At 36.7% G+C, this 25,201-nt stretch overlaps 1 protein-coding gene across 3 annotated transcripts in view; it reads right to left on the bottom strand.

Annotated features, from left to right (window-relative positions):
- Positions 1 to 25,201, bottom strand: part of TENM1 (teneurin transmembrane protein 1) — an 891,941-nt gene that overhangs the window by 731,983 nt on the left and 134,757 nt on the right. For 2 of the 3 annotated variants that reach the window (XM_043459374.1, XM_043459376.1), the window contains exon 3: positions 15,329 to 15,358. The exons of the other annotated variant lie outside the window; for it this stretch is intronic. The gene's annotated coding sequence lies outside the window, so the exon portion shown is untranslated. The remainder of the gene's footprint in view (positions 1 to 15,328; positions 15,359 to 25,201) is intronic. 3 annotated transcript variants of the gene reach the window in all.

The raw sequence follows: 25,201 nt of genomic DNA, 5'->3' as shown, positions 1-25,201 counted from the left end.
CTGGGCACCTTTTATATTTTATCGCCCTGATTATCAAATTTCCCCCTTACTCCAACATCTGTCCTCAGACTAGGAGTTCCTCAAGGGCATATGCCATCTTCATTCCCATATTTCCAGCACCTACCACAATGACAAGCACATAGTGGATATTCAACATATGCTTTTTAAATGAAAGAATGATATCTTGTTAACATAAATTCTATAAAGCCTGTGGAAAACAATTCTACCCAGATTTTGTCCATTCAGTTGCAGTGAAGAGCCGTGTTCCAAAAAGGAACAAACTAGTGAGAAAGAACATGAAGTTTGTATTTAAAAGAACTGGGATTGCCTGACAAGGACTTCATTATATGTAAACTTGAACAATTACATAGTTAAAATAGTTAATCAACATAGGATTGTCTCAACACATTTCATCTGAAAAAAAAATATGTTGAAGGAAATGTGCAGTAAATGTAGAGGACTATTCTTCGTTTTGAAAATCAGGGCTCTTATTAAGAATCCAAATCACTGGCCTCCTCCTATCTACTATATCATATTTATAAACCAGGATTTACTTCTTATGAATGGTTTTTGTAATTACTTTCTTTCATGCCCCACATATAGCACCAAAAATTCTCTTTGTAATTGCAGTGCAATGTTTTTCCTAATTCTATTGCATCTAGCATTTGTACATGTTGCAGAATGAAAAAAAAAAAGCAGTTATTGTGCCCCAATACTTACCTAAACTGGGAAAGATTGACCATAAATTATTATTGTGCCCTTTATCAATTTAAATCTTAAGCTTCTATAATGGCCATCAAAGTCAATGAAAATAGAAGTTGTCCTTAAGCAAAAAAACTAGAACATTAGGACATAATAATGATTTCATTAAGTGACAGCTTTTGAAAAGTTTTTTGAAGTATCTCAATGTGAATGATGATCGAGAATGTCATAAGATGTATATCTTACTTCTCTGAAGAGATAAGAGATGAATTTAAGCCAAACTAAAACAACATATCTGTGTCAGAAACAGACTATAATCAGGCATTTTTTTAAAAATAGATTTCTTTTTTAAAAAAAGAGTCATTATACAACGGGTTATTAAAGACTGCCAAAAAAATTCAGGGGGCTCTTCCTCACCTCTGCAATTGTCATTATCCCCTTAGGGCTACTGTCAGCACTGCTGACCTGAATGAGGCTTCTTTGGCTCCTTAGCAGGGCAACTAAGGCAAATTTTAAAAGTAGAACTCTGACATCCAAAAACCAGCATGGTCCAAATGAGCCTTGGCTACATCATTGATTCTGTCACCTTGTTATGCTGTAAACATACAGTGTTGTCATTACTTAAAACACTTTTAGAATTCCTCAGTAACTATTATCTTTAGTGTTTGTTTATGAGCAACTGAAAAAATCAGCTTTACTATTCTGGAGTTTTTGACCACAGGTCATACTACATATCTTGAACACCTATATTCAACAAACTTGACTCCAAATAGCATTCGCTTGTTCCCCCCAAATCAACTCCATCTTCAAAGAAAACAAATGCCACCATGAGTACATTTCATGATAATTCCCAAGGTCTAAAAGCAGTAGTCAGAAAGAAACCCTAAGAAAATGTTTAGCAGTTAAGGCACTAGAATTAGTGTATAGCCTGAGATGATCATTCTAAGAGAATCACATTCATTTGCATGCAGATATTCTTGCAAGATGATATACTGCACACACATATCCACCCATTTGTATTCCCAGAGCAAATCTCAAGAAAAGCGTTACATATAAGGAAAACGTGTGCCTTCAGTGGTATGTGCCTGAAGGGTTGGGGAGGTTCCAGAGTAGGGGAAAAGTGAAAGTCGCTCAGTCGTGTCTGACTCTTTTCAACCCTTAGCTTATACTCTATTGTCAGGTCTTCTGAGTTTTTAATTGTATTTTTCTACTTTAAACCATTTTATGTGTCTCTTTGTCTCCATTATAAAATTGTGTGTTGTAAAGACTCTTATGTGGTATATGAGAAAAGAGTAATAGAGTTAAATTAGCAAATAATGTAAGCACTGTGGCAGCTGTTACCTTGAGTGAAGTGAGAATGCCCTGGCAAAGGAAAAAAGATCTGAAATCTGTTCAATGTTATCATGCTTTTACTGATCAATCTGTGCCCAATTAAAAAATAAACAACCAAAAAATACCCTTATCTAAAAGCAAACTTCAGGATGAGAATTAAGGAATATCTGATGTCTCTGAGGACAAGGGTCTGTGGAGTATTGATAGTACTTGCAATTTGAAGGTTTCCTCCAGAGGGGACTTCATGGTCTCATTAAAAAAAATAAGTCACACAAAGGTGTGATTTTAGTTTGGACTATATTTTCTATTGTCCATTCCAATCTATTTGAAGGCAGCAAAGCAAACACTTTAAAGAAGTACATATCCAAAAAGTATCATAAACAGACAATAAAGACAAATGAAAAAGTGGGGAATCTTGACAGTATTTAAGACAGACAAGGGGATAATTTCCTTAATGTTTGAGAGCACTTACAAATCAATAATAAAGAGACAAATTAGCTCAATAGAAATGTGAACAAAGCATACAGAAAATTCACAAGAAAAAATACATATGACAAAATAAAAGATGTTCAACTTTCTTCATAATTACAAACTAAAATGAGAAAAAGTTTTTTTTTTTTACTTGTCATATTGGCAAAGATTAACAAGTTTGATAATATCTAGTGTTAACTTAGGAGAAATAAGTGCTCTCAAGTCCTGTCATTGGGAGTCTAAATTGGTTCAACCATTGTATAGGACAAGGAAGTAATCAATACTTATCAAAATCTCAAATGCACATTCCCTTTATCTAGACAATTTCATGTCTAAGAATTTATCCTACAGATATATTTTTGTACTGTTTTGGGTATAGATATGATAGAACGTCTATGTGGCATTTTTGCAAAACTGGAAAGAACTAAGAATTCCACAGGAAGGATATGTTTAAAAAGATTCAGATGTATCCACATAACGGAGTACTAGACAGCTCTTCAAAAGAATGTGAAAGCTGTACATGAGCTGATACAGAAAGTTTTAAAACATGCTTGAGTGAAAAATCAAGGGACAAAACAAGACATTAACAGTGGTTATGATAGGAAATGAGTCTGGAGGTGAGTCCCTTGATTTTTCATGAATCAGAATTGAACTCTCCTTTATGGCTGAATACTATCCCATGGTCTTCTTCAGCACCAAAATTCAAAAGCATCAACTCTTCGGCACTCAGTCTTCCTTATGGTCCAACTTTCACATCCATACTTGACTACTGGAAAAACCATAGCTTTGACTAGACAGACCTCTGTCAGCAAAGTGATGTCTCTGGTTTTTAATACACTGTCTAGGTTTGTCATAGCTTTTCTTCCAAGGAGCAAGTGTCTTTTTATTTCATGGCTGCAGTCACCATCCATGGTGATTTTGGAGCCAAAGAAAATAAAATCTGTCTCTATTTCTACTTTTTTCCCATCTATTTACCATGAAGTGATGATGGGACTGGATGCAATGATCTAGTGTTTTGAATGTTGAGTTTTAAACCAGCTTTTTCACTCTCCTCTTTCACCTTCATCAAGAGGCTTTTTAGTTCCTCTTCACTTTCTGTCATTAGAGTGGTATCATCTGCATATCTGAGGTTGCTGATATTCCTCCTGGCAATCTTGATTCAACTTGTGCTTCAACCAGCCTTGCATTTCACATGATGTACTCTGCTTATAAGTTAAATAAGCAGGGTGACAATACACAGCCTTGTCGTACTCCTTTCCCAATTTGGAACCAGTCCATTGTTCCATATCCGGTTCTAAGTGTTGTTTCTTGGTCTGCATATAGGTTTCTCAGGAGACAGGTAGAGTGGTCTGGTATTCCCATCTCTTTAAGAATTTTCCATAATTTGTTGTATACCATGGTATGTATATACCACATTTTTTTAATCTATTGAGCACTTGATGGATACCCATGTTGTTGCTACTTTTTAACTATCAAGAATAGTGCTATTAGCACTAATGTACATGTGTATGCATTATTTTTAAATAAAAACTAGTTCAAATACTAAAAAGTAATATAGCCAGCAGAACTATAGTCACTCAGAGGAAACCTCCATAAGACAGTGGAAAAGTAGATAGGGTGGGTTTTCTATGGAGAGTTATTGTACCATCACTTACTTATAGGGTAGAAAATTTGAGGAAGTCTTCAATAGGAAACAGATTTAAACACATGGTTTTCCTGTTCTGAAGGTATATGGGTCAGTTTGTTAGAAATAAAAATAACTACTTTCATATATTATATTCATGAAAATATTGAATTATACCAAAGCTTCAGAGCTAAAGTTTTACCTTCCCAGTTTACATTCAAGTTCCTAAAAGATAATCTACAATTTGAAGAAACAGAGCCTGAACAGTGCAAAACTATCTTGCTATACAGACTTAGGATGGTTAATTTTATGTGTAAACTTGGCTAGACCATAGGACTCACTTACTGGTCAAACACCAGTCTAGATGTTGCTGTGGAAGTATATTTTGTGGATGTGGTTAACATCTAAAGCAGCAGACTTTGAGTAAAGCAGATTATCTTCCATAATGTAAATGTCTCATCCAACCAGTTGAAGACCTAAGAGAAAAGACTGTCATACTGCGAGGAATAAGGAATTTTGCTCCCAGACTTGCTGCAACACCCTGGATCTCCAGCCGGCCAGTCTACTCTGCGGACTTTGCCAGCTCCCACAATTATCTGAGCCAATTCTTAAACTCCTTCTCCCTCACTCATGCACTTGCTTTCTCGCTCTCTCTCACTTTATGTTGGTTTGGCCAAATGGTTCATTCAGGTTTCTCATAATATCTTACAGAAAAATCCTAATGAACATTTTGGCCAATGCACTATATAAATATAACATATATTTATATCATAGATCAATCAATCCATCCTACTGGTCTTCTACTTTGAAGAACCATGACTAATGTTAGACTCAGTGAATGTTTATGTTGGAAAGTATTTTAAATATCATCTAAATTGAATCCTATTTTTTTATGGTTGAGAAAATTGAGGACCAAAGAGTTTAAGTGGCATGTCCTAAAATCAAAGAACAGTAAGCTAAGGCCTTCCTAGGATGATAATTTATTTCAAAACATTTTTTGAAGTACATGAGAATAAGGTCACAGAAGGTGTCCCCATACCTGTGTGCTTAGGAAAGGTGAGAGGGAAAGTAGAATTATCAAATTATCATTTAAACATATACAACGTTTGGAAAAACATGCCGTTTCCCCAAACTACTTTATAATATGATTATATGGTTCCTGGAGGCTAGTTATAATTGAATTATAGGGTGTCTTGTTCACATTCTAGCTGGTGAAAAAAAAATTGCTCAGCTCTGCTTCGCGGTTCTCTAAACACCGGCTAGAATACTCATGAGGCAGCTTATAATTCAATTATAACTCCCCTCTGGGAACCATATAATTATATATAAAAGACCTAAGCCATCATATGTTCTCCATTTATTTTTTGCTATGAAAGGATTTGTCTAAAGTCTGATATTAAATTTGAATAGGTCTGAGTCAATTTGCACCTCAAGATTTACCCAGATACTAAGATAATAAACTGTATTCACCTAGCTGAAAGAGACTACAAGTTGATCTGTTTACTCAAACAAAAAGCACATAATATTCTTATCTGTCTTTGGAGATTATATATACAAACACACATCCCATGCAGATACACACTCACGTTTTTAATTGAACTTGTAATGAAATAGTATAGTAAACCACTAGCATAATTACTATGACTCAGACCTGAATAAAAGACTTTAGCACACTGCATCATTAGTTAATGGCTCAAAAGAGTATATAATTTGCAGAAATAAGGCCGGGATGGGGGCGTGCTGATATTGATCTTAATTCAAGGAAACACTCTGCCTCTCTGACTCATTCATTTATTCATTTAGCAGACAGTCACTGAGCACTGCTCTATGCCAAATATTGTGTTTCCCTCCACTACTCAGAGCTCACTTGAGAATGTTCTTGAGCTCCTGAATGTGCACATGCACACATACCTCTTCTAGAACACAACCCATTATATTTTTTTAAACAATGAGTTCCAAAGTTTGTCACTTATTTAATTCCACAAGGATTTCACATACACCCCATATTTAACATTGTCCTTGGCTACAGTATGCGCGAAACATAAACCATACTCTCTAGAATTTTACAATGTAGCTGAAGATCTAAGGATAGCTTACAAGTGGAGAAAACCTAGAGGTTGGCAAGGAGAAGCTGTAGGGTAGTTAAATGTGTAGAAGAGGAGATGAAGCATGCCAAAACTAATTCTGTACACCCCACAAGTTCGACTGTAAGATGTTATGAGACTGCATCATAATTCCTTTGACAATTCAGCCTTTCAGTGTCTGTCTGACTTGTGTTCTCAAGCAGTAAAGGTTTAAATCCCAGGCTATGGAATCTGAATGTCAGGCTTTCAGCTCTGAGACTTACTAACTATAGGATCTGGGGAAAGGTACTTAACCTTTCTATGCCATCATATTGCTCATATGTGAAATGCAGATGATAGAATTTATCTCAAAGGGTTGTAGAAATTAAGAATTAACCCAGGAAAAGCACTTAGAATATGTTATGAGGGGCTTCCCAGGTGGCACTAGTGGTTAAGAACTCTCCTGCCAATGCAGGAGATGTAAGCGATGTGGGTCAGGAAGATCCCTTGGAGTAGCAAACAGCAACCCACTCCAGTATTCTTGCCTGGGAAATCCCATGAACAGAGGAGCCTGGCAGGCTACAGTCCATGGGGTCGCAACAAGTCAGACATGACTGAGCAACTGAACACGAACACACACACACACACACACACACACACACACACACACGTTATGAACTGAAAGTTCGCACCCTCACAAAATTCATGTTGCAATCTTGACCCCAATGGGACCATGTTAGGAGGGAGGTCTTTGGGAGGAGATTAGGTCATTTGGGTGGAATCCTCATAAGTAGGATTAGTACCCTTATAAAAGAAACCCCAGAGACCGCTCTTGCCCTTTTCATCATGTGAGGGCACAGCAAGAAGTGGGCCCTCACCAGGACCTGAGTCAGCTGGCACCTTGATATTGGACTTCCCAGCCTCCAGACCTGTGAGAAATACATTCCTGCTGCTTATAAGCCATCTGTCTATGGTACTTTGTTATAGCAGTCTGAATGAACTAAGAATAGTTCTTGGCACCTGGTAAGTGCTTAATAGCTGTCGGCTCCTATAATACTTTTGTTGTTGTCATTGTTGTTTTCATAACCTTCATCACCATCATCTTAGTACTATTGACAGGAGGTAAAAGGGGAATTTCCTTCAGATTAAGATATGGCTACCATGTAACTCCATGGCTGACTCATGTCAATGTATGACAAAACCCACTACAATATTGTAAAGTAATTAGCCTCCAACTAATAAAAGTAAATGAAAAAAAAGAAAAGCAGGAAAAAAAAGATATGGCTACCACTGGGGACTTTTTCACAAAGTCAGAATTTTTTAAAGGTGATGCTAAAAGATGATAATAATAGCATATAGTAAAGAACAGGGTGTGACTAGCTTAAGATAATATAACTTAGGAAAGACATGGAGGCCAAAAAACTCAGGGGTGGAGGGTTTTTAAGGTCTCTCCAGGGCATGATAAAAAAAAAAAGAGTGAATATGAATATGATGATAGTTGTCAAACCAATCCTGGAATCAATAAGTAGATAACCCCTATTTTGTATCTGTCTTTTCTGTCAAAGAGATTTATTTTTGAACTAAAAAGAATAACAGAATCATTAATAAGGATAAACTGAAGCCCAGGATTCATGAGAATTATTAATAAAAGCACTTAATGTTTCTTGGCCCTCACAAAAGATTTCTGAGATTACTGACTTAGTTCTGAGGCTAGGATGCATCCAGTACTAGCAGTCAACGCAGATAAACTCTGAATATGTCTTAACAGACTAACTTCACTTTCCTTTTGAGCAGGCTGACTAACTGACAGAACAGGGAAATAGACAGATATAAGTGTTTCATATTCAGCAAAGCACTTTGCAAAGTCTTTCTTGAGGTACCACTGGCTGAGTTTAAACAACACATGAGACAAACGATGGTGCCAATTAAGTTAATGCTTAAATGAATGAACAACCATATCAAGGTTGAATTCGGTTAATTTCTGTCTAGCAATCCCCTCACCTGCATCCTATTTAACATTTTTTTATAATCCATGCCATGGGTGAGGAAGTAGTTTTTCGATGACACAGAGCTATTCAGAATAGCTAACATGTTGAATAAAACAATTGTGATGCCCCCAAATTCACGACAGGATGGAACTATGAGCCAAATATGACATGTTATAATTTCATAGACAGATATATAAAATCTTGCATTTGCATTAAAAATTGTCTATACTACATAAGTACATCGTGGGAGAAATTGGCTTTAAAAGAGTGCTGTATATAGAGACTAGGAGATTCCAGTTGACCACAAGCACAACGAGTTGGCAGGATGATGTGGCTGACATGAGTATAGGCTATATGAATGGAAACGTAGACTCTTAGGACAAGAAATATGATGCTCATGATCTAATTTGGGCTGCCCAAACTATTCCTTAGAGTGTTGTATTCAACTATGGGTTCCCTGTCTTTAAAAACCCATGGACCAAACAGGGCATGTGCAGAAGAGAGTGATGAGGATGGCTGAACGGCATGAAATATGTCATCCCTGCATGTACTTAATGGCCACTTGTCAAGAAAGCTGTGGACTCAAATAACAGGAGCAGATGACTTACATACCTATAAGGATTTTTCCAAGCCTAAGTCTATGCCTTAAAGAGGGCAAACTGGTGGGAAACTGGGAACTAAAGAACGCAAGACTGGTACTAAATGAAGGGTATTCCATGGATAAATTTCTGCTTGGGTCAGCTTTTTTCTGAAACTCAGAGGGTCTGGGACAACCTTCCCCAGTTCCAACTATGACTGGCCTCTAGCCCAGAGTCCCTCCCTCCAATTTGCCAGATTCTGAACCTAGCTATTTACACTAATAAAGAGGAATAGAAAATCACTGATGATTTTTTCATATCCTTCATTATTGCTTTCTTTAAGTTATAATCTCCAAAGAGTTGACTACATAGGGAACATCTTGCAGTGTTGGAAAGATGACTGAACTGAGAGGACACCAAAGTTACATAAGACTTGCTTTAGTCCATTTTCTCTGGGTCTAAATTTTGTCATCTGAGAAAGGAGGCAGTCGGATTAGCCTCTAAGGTCATTTTTTACACTGAAAATATACTATAATTCTATTACTATTGTGTTAATTTTTAAGGAATACCTATGATTCTTTTCTAAGGAAGTAACAAAGTATGAAAATAAGCCATTGCTTGAGTCAGTGAATTAAACTGAATGAAATAATTCCATGTTTCGTATTCTATTCAGAGAATGCTAAGAACTTTAAGCTCAGTGATTAAATCTGCCTGCCAATGCAGGAGACATAAGAGACTCATGTTTGATCCCTGGGTTGGGAAGATCCCTTGGAGAAGGAAATGGCAAGCCACTCCAGTATTCTTGCCTGGAGAATCCCATGGACAGAGGAGCCTGGCGGGCTACAGTCCATAGGGTCACAAAGAGTCAGACATGACTGAAGCAACTTAGCAGTTTTATTTCTGGTTCTAGTCACTTTAAGTGGTCTCTTGTTTGGTGTTTAGTTGGTTGGTTTAAACTCAGGTCCATTTTTTACCACATTAGTTCAATCTGGTAGAAATTCACACTATCCCTTTTTAAAGAGCTGCCTCTTAGCATAGGAAATACCAGGACAAGCAAAAAACGAACTTGGAGCCAAAATTCTATGCTTGAGAGAGAAGGTCAGAAGCCCTAAAAGGCCACAGAAGAGGAGTGAACCTGCTATTGCTATGAATTGCCTTCCCCAAGTAGGGTTTCTTCAAATTAGAATAGCTCCTTCTAGTTTTTGATTCAACTTACATATTTGAACCTAAATGTGTCATTTACTTAAAGGCAGAAATATCTCACATAAGGAAAAACTAAAAGGCCCAAACATAACAGTATTTATAGATGTAGGATTTAAGGCATAAATGCTTCATTTTCAGTGACTTTTGAATGTAATTTTCTCAGAACTAGAAATGGCAGCTCAGGGAGGGTGGGATGGATTGGGTGAATGGGATTGGCATATATACACCACTATGTAGAAAATGGATACCTAGTGAGAACCTACAGTACAGCACAGGGAACTGTACGCAGTGCTCTGTGATGACCTAAGTGGGAAGGAAATCCAAAACAGAGAGGATATATATGTATATACGTGGCTGATTCATTTTACTGTACAGTGGAAACTAACACAACATTGTAAGGCAATTAAAAAAAAACAAAGAAATGACAACCCAGAGACCAATGTTCACTTCTCACCATAATAGTACATTGATTTACAGAGATACACACCGAATGTTAACAGCTCATTCTTGCCTCAACACCTCCCAAAGAAAGGGTTCATTTTCCTTAGAATACAAGTCAACAAGTCTGGGGGAAAATCCAATCTCATAAAAACATCCAATGACATGAACAATTCCCCAAGCATCTTAGAGCATTTATTCCCAAAATAACATTGCTGTTCAAACAGATTTCAGTTTATCATGTTGGAGCCTTCTGGGTAAGGGACACTCTACTAGAGACTCTAGGGTAAAGAATTTGAAATGCTATTTGTTGACAGGAAAGGGGAAATATATATAGTCTATTTAATGAAAGATTTTCCTATTGCTTCCCTGTATTTTAAAAATCATTCATCTCTGCTCATCACTCCTTGGGTTCCAGTTGATCTATTGTTATCAGTTATCTGGGCTTTCAGTAACTCAAGTTCAGTCATCAAAAGGAATTGCTATTCAAGGACTGGTGAGGCAGGCAAACTTCTATCATGTCTAATATAGGTAGCAGACCACAGCTTTCTTAATGCTGCCAAAGTTTGAAATGGCTTCTCTAGGTGGTTGTTTCTTGTTTTCGTTTTGTTTTTCACTTCAGAAAGAGATGGTTTTTGTTTTCAAACTTATACCAGAGAAACTGACCAGGCTCCCCCATTCAGCCTTTATACTTTGCCTTCTCATCCTGCCTTTCCTTTTTTGAGAGAATAAAAGTTGCCTTTGAAATATCCTTTAATTTTCTATAAATTCCAGTGAAAAGTTGATTCAGAATTGATATGCAGCGCTAAGGAAGACATATGTCCAAAGGAAGAGTAAGAATTAACCTTTTAGTACCACACACTAAAATATGCTCTCTGGATTTACATTATTGAGCAAAGAAAGACAAACTAATAATAAGCCACTGACCTGGAAATAATCACAATTGCTATGTGATACAGTGAGAATTAGGAGTTGACTTGGGGAAAGCAAGCAAGAGTGAAAAGAAGCACTGATAACAATGTTTAGAATTTTCACTTAGGATGAATGACGCTATCAGTTGCCACAGCGCCTCTCTCTTCACACTTCAACCCCAATTATTCCTGCTCACTGTTTTGCTCCATGACAGATATGGAAAAGATCCAGAAAAAACTTAATTAATAGAATAAGGAACAACAACAACAAAAGATTCTTCAGTCAAGAAAGAGAAAGGTTGAAAAGAAAAGGATATGATGGAATCTAACAAAAGAAGTTACAGATTGAATGAATCACTTTTCCAGAATGTAAAATTAGGTAATATCCTATGAAACTGATGAATGAAGTTTATGATCAATGAAATAAAATACTACTTTATATATCATTATCCATTATTTGTTTCAAATATGTTAAATCTATGGGAAAGGTATATGAATAAGACATTACTTAACCTCGAGTTCATGTTTCAGCTGGGCAAATACATAAAACCTAAACATGATAAAAATATTATAAATTATTTAAAAGAGTTATGGGCTATGAGTATAAGGACATATTAGGGGACTTCTCTGGCTGTCCACTGGTTAAAACTCTGTGTTTCCAATGCAGGAGGTGTGGGTTCAATATGCAGTCAGAAAACTAAGATCACACATGCAGCATGGCTGAAAAATAAAATTTAAAAAAAGATGTGGGGACTTCTCTGGTGGTACAGTGGATAAGAATCCACCTGCCAGTGCAGGGGACACAGGCTCTATCCTTGGTCTGGAAAGATTCCATATGACGCACAGCAACTAAGCCCATATACCACAACTATTGAGCCCACACTCTAGAGTCACTACTCCACAACAGGAGAAGCTACCGCAATGAGAAGCCTATGTGCCACAATGAAGAGTAGTCCTCACTTGCCCCAACTAGAAAAAGAGCTAACGAGGGTGGAATGGGCTACGTCGGAAGTTCTCCAGATAATCTCATTTAGTGGAATGCTGTAGAAGGGATTCAAATATTATATGGATATATATATATGGGGTATTATATGGATATATAATAAGGGGATAGCATAGAATATATATGAGGATATTATATATATCCTCAGTCCTGAATATCCATTGGAAAGACTGATGCTGAAGCTGAAACTCCAATACTTTGGCCACCTGATGCAAAGAACTGACTCACTGGAAAAGACCCTGATGCTGAGAAAGACTGAAGGCAGGAGGACAAGGGGAAGACAGAAGGATGAGATGGCTGGATGGCATCACCAACTCGATAGACAAGAGTTTGAGTAAGCTCCGGGAGTTGGCGATGGACAGGGAAGCCTGGCGTGCTGCAGTCCACGGGGTCACAAAGAGTTGGACACGACTGAGTGACTGAACTGACTGATTTATATATGTGTGTGCATATATATATATATATATATATATATATATATATAATGGATATATAGAAGGGGAGGTATTGGAATAGATAACTTTTCAGGTCCCTTCCAAGTGGGATTCTACTCACCCTTCCACAAGAGAGCTCTTCAAATAGATGGAAGATAGATCTAATCTCTTGCACAGTTTGTGGGACCTTATTTCCCCAAGCTGGGGATTGAATCCAGGCCATAGCTGTGACAGCACTAAGTCCTAACCACTGGACCAGGAGAGAATTCCCTCAACCTCAATATTTTAAATCCCTTTATTCATTTTGCAGAATATGTCTTAAACTTACACAATCTTAAGTAAATATATAATCTCCATTAAGCTGGGTAAAAAAACAGTAACTCCAGCATGCTTTACCTTTACCTTCCTGGTTGATCTCTTCCAGATGCCGTCATGTAGTCAGCCCATGTTCCTAACCAAATCTGGCACTGAAAGCTGAGTGTACTAATTCCCCCCAGAACCAACCAGATTCCCATGTTACTAATCAGGATTTTATGTACAGTTAAACCTTAATTAACTGAAGCCCAACTGATGAAACATTTTATTTCATATTCTATACTCAACCTTTATGAGAAAAAGGAAGATGGTGATTAAGTGAGTGGGCATCTTGAATGTATGAGTACTTAAAGAAAAACAAACTAATCTCCTAAGAAATGATCTAGTCCTATTCATCACAAGCTCTTACTTTTTCTGTACAATAAGGACTGATTTCATAATTATGAACTTGAGACCCTGAAAAAATACTCCAAATACTAAAGTAAAACTCAATTATGTTCACTAAGGTAGCAAAATGGACTACAGTTTTATAAAATGTTTTAACCACAAACACTGAAATAAAAGATAGCTGTACTACTTAATTTTTTAAAAGCCTCAATTAACATCCCTTTCCCCAAGTATCTAGTTAATCAGGACTTTTCTATATTATAGAGCCATATGCTTCACTATCACATGTGAAGGGAAAGGGAATATTTCATTTTCACTTCTACACCTACTACTGATGTGACACCCAGGTGTTCAATAAATATTTGTTAAGTGAATTAAAAATATACAAGTACTACTACTACTACTATTATTAGCCTGCCTCAGCAGCCACATTGTCTTTTTCATCTTCAAAAAATTGCTAGCTCTGTAGTCATATATTGCTGTCACGTCATACAAGTAAGGTACATACAATTATAAATAACATACATATGGTATTATGTGCATTAATCATATTAGACTATAAGATACTAAAACCAAAAGCGAACCTGAAGGTCATCTAATTTAACCATAAAACTTTACAGAGGTGGAAACTATGGTTCAGAGAACTTAAGTGACTTGTTAAAGGTCATACAGCTTGTTAGTGATAGCAGTAGGACTGAAACATTGGCTTTTCTTTCTCTTTTCTTTCTTCTATTACAAACTGGCCCTGCATTCTTTAAAGTAAAGGATGAAACAGGTCTACATTTTTTGTGTGCTGAAACAAGAAGTTGCTCAGACTTGTCATTCCATTTTGACACTAGAGCACTCAGGCACAAAGAAGGCTGGCTTTTCTCTCCTTTATGAGAAGGGTGTCCTGTGTATTTATTTTGTATCATTGCTACTCTAAATTCAATCTGATGATGTTTTAAGAGACAGTAAAAGCTAGAATGATGCATCATAGATTTATCTTTTAGTGGCAGTAATGCAGGAATTGCCATCTCCTATTATTTAGTAGTAATTTATAAGAGTACCTGTTGGGCACCAAGACATGAAGAGTTGTTTGTGTTATCACACTAGTATCTTCTCACTTTCTTTTTAAAGAAATTGTAAATCTTGGTAAATGAGTTGCCCACACAGGGACTGTCATGAAGCAAGGTTTGGGGCTGCAGTATTCAAAGTCTGAGGGGCTGTAATGAACAAAAAATGTTCAAAGTCTAGGGAAGAAACTGCAAGGCAACACTGGTAAGCATTCCATCTCTAGCGGAAGCTTCCATGCCACCTTGATTTCATATCTCATTTGGTATTGACAATTATGAATGTTACATTATATTCATAATGTTAGGTAAAGCCTTTTTATGATAAAGGGGGAGGTTTTTGGTCATTTGCCTTATGATCATATTGAGAGATTAGCTCTAGAAAGAAGCTTCAAAAACTATATATAGTCTGGAATGGCATGCTAAAATCTAACCTGGACAATAAAAAAAAAAGTTTCTCATGGCAAACAAGCCTCAATAAGAATTAATGAGATGATAGTCTACAAGAGTATGAAATATTTCAGATTTTACGCTGTGTATCACTTTGAGGCACAAAACAAGAGGCAGAAAAACCAGTATGCTGTATGCTGTCAATCCTCTAAACACTCAATAATCTTTGTGGATACAGAGGGAAATTTTAACAGAAAGAAACCTGATAACTTATGAAAATATTAAGAAAAGTAATGATGACCAAAATAATCCTATTTCTTCAGTTTCTGAACTGTAGTATCTATTGTCTTTTCGAATATGGAACACATTGATGAAGAAGAGATTAAAAGCATTCTAAAACTTAATGGATGATCAACTCAAAAATATCATATACTTACTTTGCTGTTATGGCCAATCATAAAGTGTACCTGAAAAAATAAAAATGCAATTTCAATTTCCTAGATATTTTATGTTTATATTATTAAAAATGGTAGCATAGCTTTTAAATTTATACATCAGAATGGTCATTTGAGGAAAAATGGGCTTTCACAACTTGAATCCTTTATAGGTCCCCTTTTTTTTTCACTTTTGTAATGGTGATTAAAATTCAAGATAGGAGTTACCCACAGTGTTTTTCATCTCTGTAACTGTTGATTTTCAACACTGGTTTTTCTGAGTCATTGTAGCTATAAACAGTCATCATTTTCAAAATAAATCACTATGGATAGTGGGCAGGAGGGACTAATGCCTGCAAGGTTTCTATTCAGTCTACTTCACTTCAAGGTCTACTTAGTGCATTTTTACTTCATTAATCAATGGTCAAATACTTAATAAGTTCCTTCCAAGTCAAAGAACATCACTCACCAGTCCCCGTCATTGCAGAGCTGAGTTGTAGCAGATTATTGCCACAAGAGATTACTGAGATGCTTGACAAACTAGCTTATAATGTTTCATCCTTACTGTGTCAGGTAAAATTTAGCTGAATTAGGATTGACATCAAAGGCATTTCTGAAAAGGTCATGATCTTATCACATTGCTTAGATTAAGCACTGTAAGGATTTGCTTCAGGTTGAGTAGGAAATCTTTAAAATTCTAGACAACTTCCGGAAGACATGTGAACATTTCTCCCTCAGCAACCTCAGTGAATTTGTTGGAAAGCCGTAATGTTGACAGGGCTGCTTATGTAATTAACTCATAAGACTGGAAGGTAGTATAGTCAGTGCTTCTTCCATGATTCCAGAGCAGCCAGAGAAAATACAGCCTGTTGGATCACCATTTTTTTTTTTTTTACCAGCACGTCTTCACAACTCTATCTTTCCTTTACCTGTTCTGAAGCTAGTCACTCTGGGCCTGACTCCTCAAGGCTGGCCCTTCGAGCCTACTTGCTCAGACATAAAACTGATTTTACCATGTAAGTGACCACTTAGACAGCTGTCACATCACATCACACCCCAACCCACCTGTATCACATCCTGTCACCTAAGCTCTTCCAAACTCAGTCTCTAAATGGTTTGGATCAGCACCAGCCAGCAGACAACATGTCTCTATCACCCGAGGACTCTACCACTCAAACCTCTTCATTTTTTTTTTTTAAACCTCTTCATTTTTAACTACTCATCACCAGCATGTTTAAGCCATGCACAACCAGTCTTCAGTCTGACTGCAACAGTTTCCTATCTGACAACAGTCCCTAGTACAGACACCATAAGGGGCTTCCCTGGTGGCTCAGTGGTAAAGAATCTGCCTGCAATGCAGACGTGGGCTTGATCCCTGGGTCAAGAAGATCCCCTGGAGGAGGGCATGGAAACCCACTCCAGTTTTCTTGCCTGGAGAATCCCATGGACAGAGGGCCCTGGTGGGCTACAGTCCATGGGGTCACAAAGAGTCAGACACGACTTAGTGATTAAACAACAACAAAAGACTCCCTACTCCCAAGAGCAACACCCATTACATCAGGGCTATTTCTCACCACACGCCACTACTCACCCTACTTCCCCAGCCTTCCTTCTTCCCTTCCCCATTATCTAGCCAAAGCCTATCCATCACCCACCATCAAATGTCCCTTTGTTCAGAAGGCCTTCCCTGATTGCTTCAACAATGATGAAAGCTATTATATTATGTTTAGCATATATTACTTGACACTTTGAATCTGTTAGTTTAATTGAGGTATAATTTACATACTATAGAATACACCCATTTAAAGTGTACAGTTTAATGGTTTTTAGTTAACTTACTGAATTGTGCAACCATCACCACAAACCAATTTGATAATACTTACATTACACCCCAAATATCCGTTAGCAGACACTCTCTGTTCTCACCCCCAATCCCTGACAACATGTAAATTCATGGCTGATTCATGTCAATGTATGACAAAAACCACTACAATATTGTAAAATAATTAGCCTCCAACTAATAAAAATAAATGAAAAAAAGAAACAGCTAGTCTATTATTTAGCTCTAAAGGTTTGCCTTTTCAGAATATTACTTATGAATGGAATCATATGATATGTGGTCCTTTATATCTAGCCACTTTCACCTAGCATAACATTTTTGAGATTTATCCATGTTGTAGCATGTACCAGAATTTTCCTTTTTAGGAAATGGCTGAATAAGATTCCATTGTATGGGTATTTTACATTTTACTCATCCACTCACCAGTTAGATATTTGGGTTGTGCTTGCTTTGGGGCTATTAGTAATAACACTGTTACAAACATTCAGGTGTGTTTTGTGGGCATATGTTTTTATTATTCTTATGTCTATACCTAGGAGTAGGTCATATGGTAAATTTTTCAAATTTGGTAAATTTACATTTAATTTTTTTTAGATAACACCTTATAATCTGCCCATTTAAAGTATTATACAAGTCAATACATTTTAATATATTCACACAGTTGTGCAGCTGTCACGACAGTCAACTTCTGGACATTTTCACTACCCCCCAAAAAAGTCCCATACCATTGCATCCATTATTTACAATCTTCACAGGACCCATGGAAGTATTGATATCGAAAGTGAAAGTTGCTCAGTCATGTCCAACTCTTTGTGACCCCATGAACTGTAGCCTGCCAGGCTCCTCTGTCCATGGAATTCTCCAGGCAAGAATACTGGAGTGGGTTGCCATGCCCTTCTTCAGGAGATCTTCCAAACCCAGGGATTGGACCCGGGTCTCCTGTATTGCAGGCAAATTCTTTACCATCTGAGCCACCAGGGAAGCCCCAAGTATTGATATTACACCTCTAGTTTTACAGATAAAGAAACAGAAGATCAGCAAAGCCACACACCCACTAAGTATCATGGCCTGCATGTGAATCCAATCTGTATGACTCAATAGCTCACAATATTTCCACATTACCATATAGTCACTAATCCTCTTCTTTGAGATCACTCTAGGATATTCATTTGATTTCCTGTTTATGTCTCTCACTTAGTAATTAATTATCAACTTCCTTATCTATGTCTTATACTTCAAAAATAATGCCTTGTATCTACAATCAAACCTTTAGTTTATGAAGAGCAAGAAGCACATACAGTAAGTAGCCCCCAACCATCCTTGGGGTTGGGGGACAGATATGTTCCAAAAGCCCAAGTGGATGCCTGAAATCTCAAATAATACCAAGGCCTATGTATAGACAGATAAATAGTATTGAATATATATGTAATCAATAGATATTCAATATATTGATTGATAGTATTGAATATCTATTGATTACATATATATTCAATACTTTTACCCTATACATATATATATTCAATACTTTTTTCCTATACATACATACCTATGATAAAGATTAAATTATGAATTAGATACAGTAAGTGATTAAAACGATAATAATCAAATACAAAAATTATAACAATATACTTTAATAAAATTTATGGTAATGTGATCTCTCAAAAGAGGTTACTGTACAGATTTAATGTCTTTTTCATCTTAACTAAGCACTAAACATTCACTGTGGCCATAACATTAGCAGTTTGAGGTGCAACAGCAAAACTAGCACTAATTTCTTTCCCCTTCTTCAGTTTCCTAAAGAGGTTTGTTCTTACCATAGATCTTAGCAACCTCAATAAGTGATTTTTTTTTCCTTCCTTATGAAGTCAAGAACTTTCCACTTTTTGCTTAAAGGAAGCACTTTATGTATTCTCTTTGGCATAACAGAATTGCCAGCATCACTCCTCTTGTGCTTTGAGGCCATTATTAAGTAAAATAAGGGTTACCTCTCGATCAATACCCAAGGTGGCTACTAAAAGGCTGCCCAGTGCTCTGGACAAACTCATGACTCACCTCCAGGCAGGATGGAGTGGACAACGCTACTCAGAACAGCACATAATTTAAATCATGAATTGTTTATTTCTGGAATTTTCCGTTTATTATTTTCAGACCACAGATGCCTGCAGGTAACTGAAACCATAGGTAAGGTGGAACAACTTACTATACTTCCTTTGCTTTCTCCTCAGTCCCAGGAAGTACTTAGTGAGAGTTATTCTTTAATATTAACCTAAATTTGTACTCATATTAAGGTCAGTTTTCAGTCTTTTCCTTTAGTGTCAATATAGCACCAGCAGCTTAAGTCCCATATTTTAGTCACCTCACCCCATAACTACCTTTACTCAGAATTGCTCCAGCAACATGTACTTAGTCTGTGCTGTGCAGTCTTTTAGATCTTCACGGTTTATCTGAATTTGGACTTGTCCTCTAGGTGCTGCTGCAAATATGTTAGACCCTTGTCTTCCCAATTTGATAAAAATCTTCTCATGGACAAATACTATGTCTTTTTGTTTGGGATCCCCTCTGATAACCAACATAGTGATGAATAAACAACATATTTCCAATAAATGCTTCTTCCAGTGTTTGAATACTATCATCTCTCATGATGATGTCCCCCCTGCTCTGGAAGAATGGAACCTGGCATTCTTCCACATGCTTAGGCTGCTATAATTACTGTGTGCCTTTGGAAAAATTACTGCCCAGCCCTGGGCCTTTGTTTTGCCATCTGTAGCATGGGCATTGTGAGAAAAATCTCAGTGGTGTTTCCCACTTCTGAATCATCTGTTCAATGTGCTTACTAGAAGTCCTCAGTCATACATTCAATAGTTTCAGTATTCAATCCTTTTTGCTTTGATATGAATAAAGTGCTTACTAAAAACTCTTGCTACCTTTCTACATTCATTTTTATTAACCTAGGCCAGTTTTCACTTCTTTGTGGCAAATAAGCATGTAATATCTTTCATTCAACTTCAGATACTTTTGTATACTTATTACACTTTAAAATTGCAAAAATATTTTCTCACGTCTAAAGTTTTTTTCCTTCAAAGGATGACCTGCTCTCCTGGATTCCCTTCTTAGACACATCCTATAGCAACTTTCCTACTTCATTACATTTGTATTTGCATTTTTCTTTTCTGCTAGTTTTTTTCTTTAGAAAAAACTGAGACAGAAGTAAGACTTGGATATCAAGTGCTGTTGTATTTCAAAAGAAATGGAGCATTTTCTCATTAACTGTTAGAAAAATGAACATAAAATTTGATAAGGATTAAAATAATTGGAAGAAACTGGAAGTTTTCCAAAATTTTCATCCAGAGAAACTATTTAAACAGACTATTTTATTTTTAAACAGCACCTTACCTTTATATATAGTCTTGAAAGCACCTAAACTAGCACGTTAATTTCAAAATGTTATTAGATAACATTTATACAGTTAATAATAGATCTTGTTGCCATGGAATCTTAACCGAATTTTCTAGCTCTGAGAGTTGATTTTTCAGCAATTAAGCCCTTAGCTCTAATGTTTCATTAACAGATTTTTTATATGAATGTAATTATTTGGATGAGGATATTGAAAACATTTCCTAGTTTGCAAATGATACTCAAATTGGAAGAAAAGCAAATGATGAAGGAACTGTAATCGAAACCTTAAAGATGCATATTATTCAGGTGACTGAATCAACATAAGGCAAAATATATTCTTATACTAAGGATACTTGGGAATAAAGTACAATCAAGATCTTCCTACTCTCTGATCTATCACCATCTCTACATCTACCTTGACCAAGTCCTCCACTCAACACACACTCCATAAAGAATAGTAAATGAAGTGATCAGGAGAGAAAGGAAAAACTCTTAAAATGATTGGCTCCAGGTAAAGTAGAACTAGGAGATTTTTACTGGTTTAATCATCTGCCAATGCCAAGACTATAAGTCAACCAAAGGAATCCAGTTTATAGCCAAGATGTTCATTATAGTACAACTGGACTTGAAACAACAGTATTGATCATTCTCTTTCTGTTCAGGACCACTGCTTTACTAATTAAAATGTGATCACTAGCCCAAGTGTTGAAACAGATGGAGAAATACAATGTTTTCACATCCAGATTATTCTCATTGAGTGGAAAATCAGAAATGCATTATCATAAATTATACCTATGAGGAAAAAGAGGACAAATCCTGGGGCATGATAACAGAGGATGCGTCATCTTGGGTTGGCAGTAACTAAAGATTTGTAGGAAATGATCAACTTATGTAGTTCTGGAGGCAAGAGCTCCCAGGAAATGACAGAGGATAAAGTCTTTTACAAAGAAGCTTCAGATTTACATTTAGAGAGAGTTTTTCTGTACAAACATGGGTTCTGAAGTCCAACTTGTCACAGGTACAGTGAGAAGCAGAATTGTTATGTGAACTCAATTCAGCTCTTTTAACCAAGAATCATATCTCAGATTTTTTAAAAAAGGAATAAGCCAAAGGAGTATATGTAATTAGTGAGTAATAAGTGTGACTCCTATTTGAGTGGCCTGAAACTTGTTACTAAATTTCTATGAGTTTCAGTTTTCTGATTCATATAATTAACATGAAGAATAAAAGATAGTGTCTAACACAGTAAAGTAGGTACTTGATAAATAGGATTATTATAATTAGTATTAATTATTAGTGAGAAAATATGCTTTCCATTTACCCCACCTCATTACTTGCTTATTGATGGCAGTGTTTCCTAATTACAGTCTCTATTTTTCTTTTTTTTAATTTACTTCATGGTAGTTGCATCTGCAAACCAAATCCATTGTGACGATGGCAAACATACAGATATAGCAATGCATTGAAGGTAATAAACAGAACATAAAAGATATTGCTCCCATAATTAAAATGTATTTGTAGTCTAGCTGGGGAGATACAACATAAACACTGATATGAAACAGTTTACCATCTAACATCATTAATAAGATTATCCAAAATATTTTAAAAGCTTAGTAAGTGTTCACAAGCACACTGGCCATAGTTTAGGCTGGTTTAAAGTATTAACTATTACTTACAACTCTATAAATTAAGGACTATTATTATTCCCATTTCACAGATGAAGAAACCGACACCAGAACCTTAAATTGGCTCTCTAATGTCACACAGGTAATAAGTGGCAACAGGAGGATTCAAATCAATCTCTAAAGGCCATGAGCTTAAACACTTCACTATACTGCTCTCGTATCTATCAATCATGCACAGAAAAATTCCTAAAGGGCTGTGGATGGAAAACTAAATGATTTCAAACAACAAAGAAAGACTGGACAATATACAAAGATAATAAATGCCTCTAAAGTGATGGAATAAAATTCCATGTTTCATTCATTAAAAGGGTGGATCAAAAAAAAAAGAGTGGATCATGTTGAAAAGGCCAAGATATCTGATGATAATCAGTGGCATCAGAGTATACTGTCTATTTCAATCTCCATTTATCAGAGGCCTTTCTTGAGGAAGGACTATTTTTGCAATAAAATATGCTGGTCATATTGGAACAATATATTTGAAAGCCACAATTTTTATCTCAATAATCATAATTAAAACCTTTCTGTATGCTACAAGTATTTCTGATAAACAATATGCAATTTATTTTGAATGATTTTTCATCTTGCCCAAATTTTATTTCTAATAGTGGCTTATGTTCTGCCACAAACATTTCTCAGATAAACTTCCTTTAGTTGTGGGAACACTTTCTTGGCTGCAATATTTCTCCATTGTCCTATCCATTCAAACAGGTTACAATAAAAATCCCATTATGTGATTTTTCATGGGATTGAGAAAAGAAAACATCATGAAGAGGAAAATGATAAAAGGAAGATATATGGCTCCCTGGAGATTTTCCTCAGGAGCTTTCTCTGTAGCTGACAGCTGTGCATTCACATCTGTTTCAGGACAACACGGAGGCCGTGAGCGGTCACGCGCAGGCTCTCTGTTTTGGTGACCCCAGTTTCCCACCATGAAATGCTCCCCTTACACGGCTGTAATGTAAAAGAACCACCTGAGGTCGAGAAGAGAAGCAGGAGTAATCATGTGAAGCATGCCTCACTTATTTGAGACTCAGGTCACTGACTGCCCCAGCTCCGTGTTTTCTAGCGTTTTCCAGGTAGTTTTCCTAGCTCCACACGCCTCAAAGTTTGGTTCATGGAAAGCCGCACCAATATTAGCATCACCTGGGAGCTTGTTAGAACCACTGAATCTCAAGCCCCACCCCAGACCTACTGAATGGAGATCTGCATTTTAACAAAATCCCATGGTGATTCCTGAGCACCTTCAAGTCTGAGAAGCACTGCTCTAGAGATGGTAAGATGCCCAATTAAAGAAAATATTTTCTTACTTTACAATATTGTAGTGGTTTTATTAAAAAAAAAAAAAGAAAATATTTTCTTTCTCTCAGAGGTAACTGAGAGGGGACATATGAAAAGATCCTGACCAACAAACAATGAAAAATGAAAGGATCAATTTAAGAAAAAAAATTTTTTTCAGTACAAACCCAGATATATTTACCAAGCATTGACCTGCTTACCTATGAGCCTCAATTAACTCAGTTTCTTTCCTCAGTTTGTTGGGAGGAAATAACACACTAATGAAGAGCAATACTAGCTCAGCTGCAGAAGATTCTCAAATTTATTATCATCAGAGTAAGTATTATTATATGATAACATTTATTCACTTATTTATTCATTTATTCATATATGCCATGCAACTTCCTAGATACTTTTCCACACTTTTCACTTTAATCCACACATGACTTTGGAACCTAAGCTCATAACCACTTCCTTCCTTTCTGATCTTTTCTCTAATGTGACTCTAGGATATCTTTTCTGGCACAATGTGAATGTATTACTATTCCATACCTTCACTGAGTTAGAAAGATATTTTCCCATAGGCTCAAAACTTTCTATCCAAGGTTTCTTTGCCTATATGTTCTCCAGAGATATTTAGCCTCACTCCTGGAAGTGTCCCTGACTCTGATCTCCTCCTGCTTTCCCATCTCCCACCCCCACACATATCCTGAATACTCATTTTCTCTGTCTTATTGACTTAGCAATTGTTATGTTTGTTTTAATCTTTGTAAAGCTCAATGTTTTAGTCTATCCTTCTAGGTGACATTTTTGTCCTGATCCTTTTATCAGCCATGTAGCTTTTCATTCTAAGGTCTGTAAAGACAGAAGCTGTATTTGGCTCTCCACTATATTTCCAGAGCTTAGCACAGTGCCTAACACAAAATAAGCACTCAAAAACATGTGTTGACTGAACAAATAAATCTCAGTGACAGCAGTTTCCATGGAATGCATATCTGTGGGAGCTCTTCTGTATCTATACCCATCCCCTAGATTATCTTGTCCAGTCCCACAGTTAAATACTATGTATCCACCCCTCAAATTGTAACTTCAATCCTGACCACACCTTGAACTTCACACTCATGTATCCAACTGCTTACTCCTGTTGGCCACTAGGTAAGAGAGATTTCAAATTGTTCAAAATCTGTCCCTTGATTCTCCACCTTTATAACTCCACCTCTGTACACAGCACCACTACTTACCCAGTTACTCAGACTAAAAACCTTGTGCCCTACCTGGTTCCTCTTTCCCTTCTATCCCATAGCCAAGCGATCAGCAATTGTATCAAGTTTACCTTCAAAACATCTTCTGAATCTAACCAGTCCTCACCACTCTCTCATCCACACCACTATCAGCCTGAACCTAGGCTATGGCAAAAAGCTTTTACACTGGCCTCACTGTTTCAATTCTTGCCTTCCTCAAGTCTCTTTCTAGCCAGCAACCAAGGTAATCTTTTAAAACATAAATCAGATCTCATAACTCCTCTGCTCAAAGGCCTTCAATGGCTTTCTGGCAAACATAAAGTGAATTCACCACCACAGCCTACAGGGTCCCACACAACCTGCTCCTGCCTCCCTCAAAATCACTCAGCTCCAACCTCACTGGCTTGCTTTCAGTTCTTCTAATACTCCAAGCTTAACC

This window comes from Cervus canadensis, chromosome X (assembly GCF_019320065.1).
Source record: "Cervus canadensis isolate Bull #8, Minnesota chromosome X, ASM1932006v1, whole genome shotgun sequence".
NCBI classification, from domain to species: Eukaryota; Metazoa; Chordata; class Mammalia; order Artiodactyla; family Cervidae; genus Cervus; species Cervus canadensis.
Note: the sequence above shows the minus strand (reverse complement) of the source record. Positions and strands in the feature narration are given on the sequence as shown.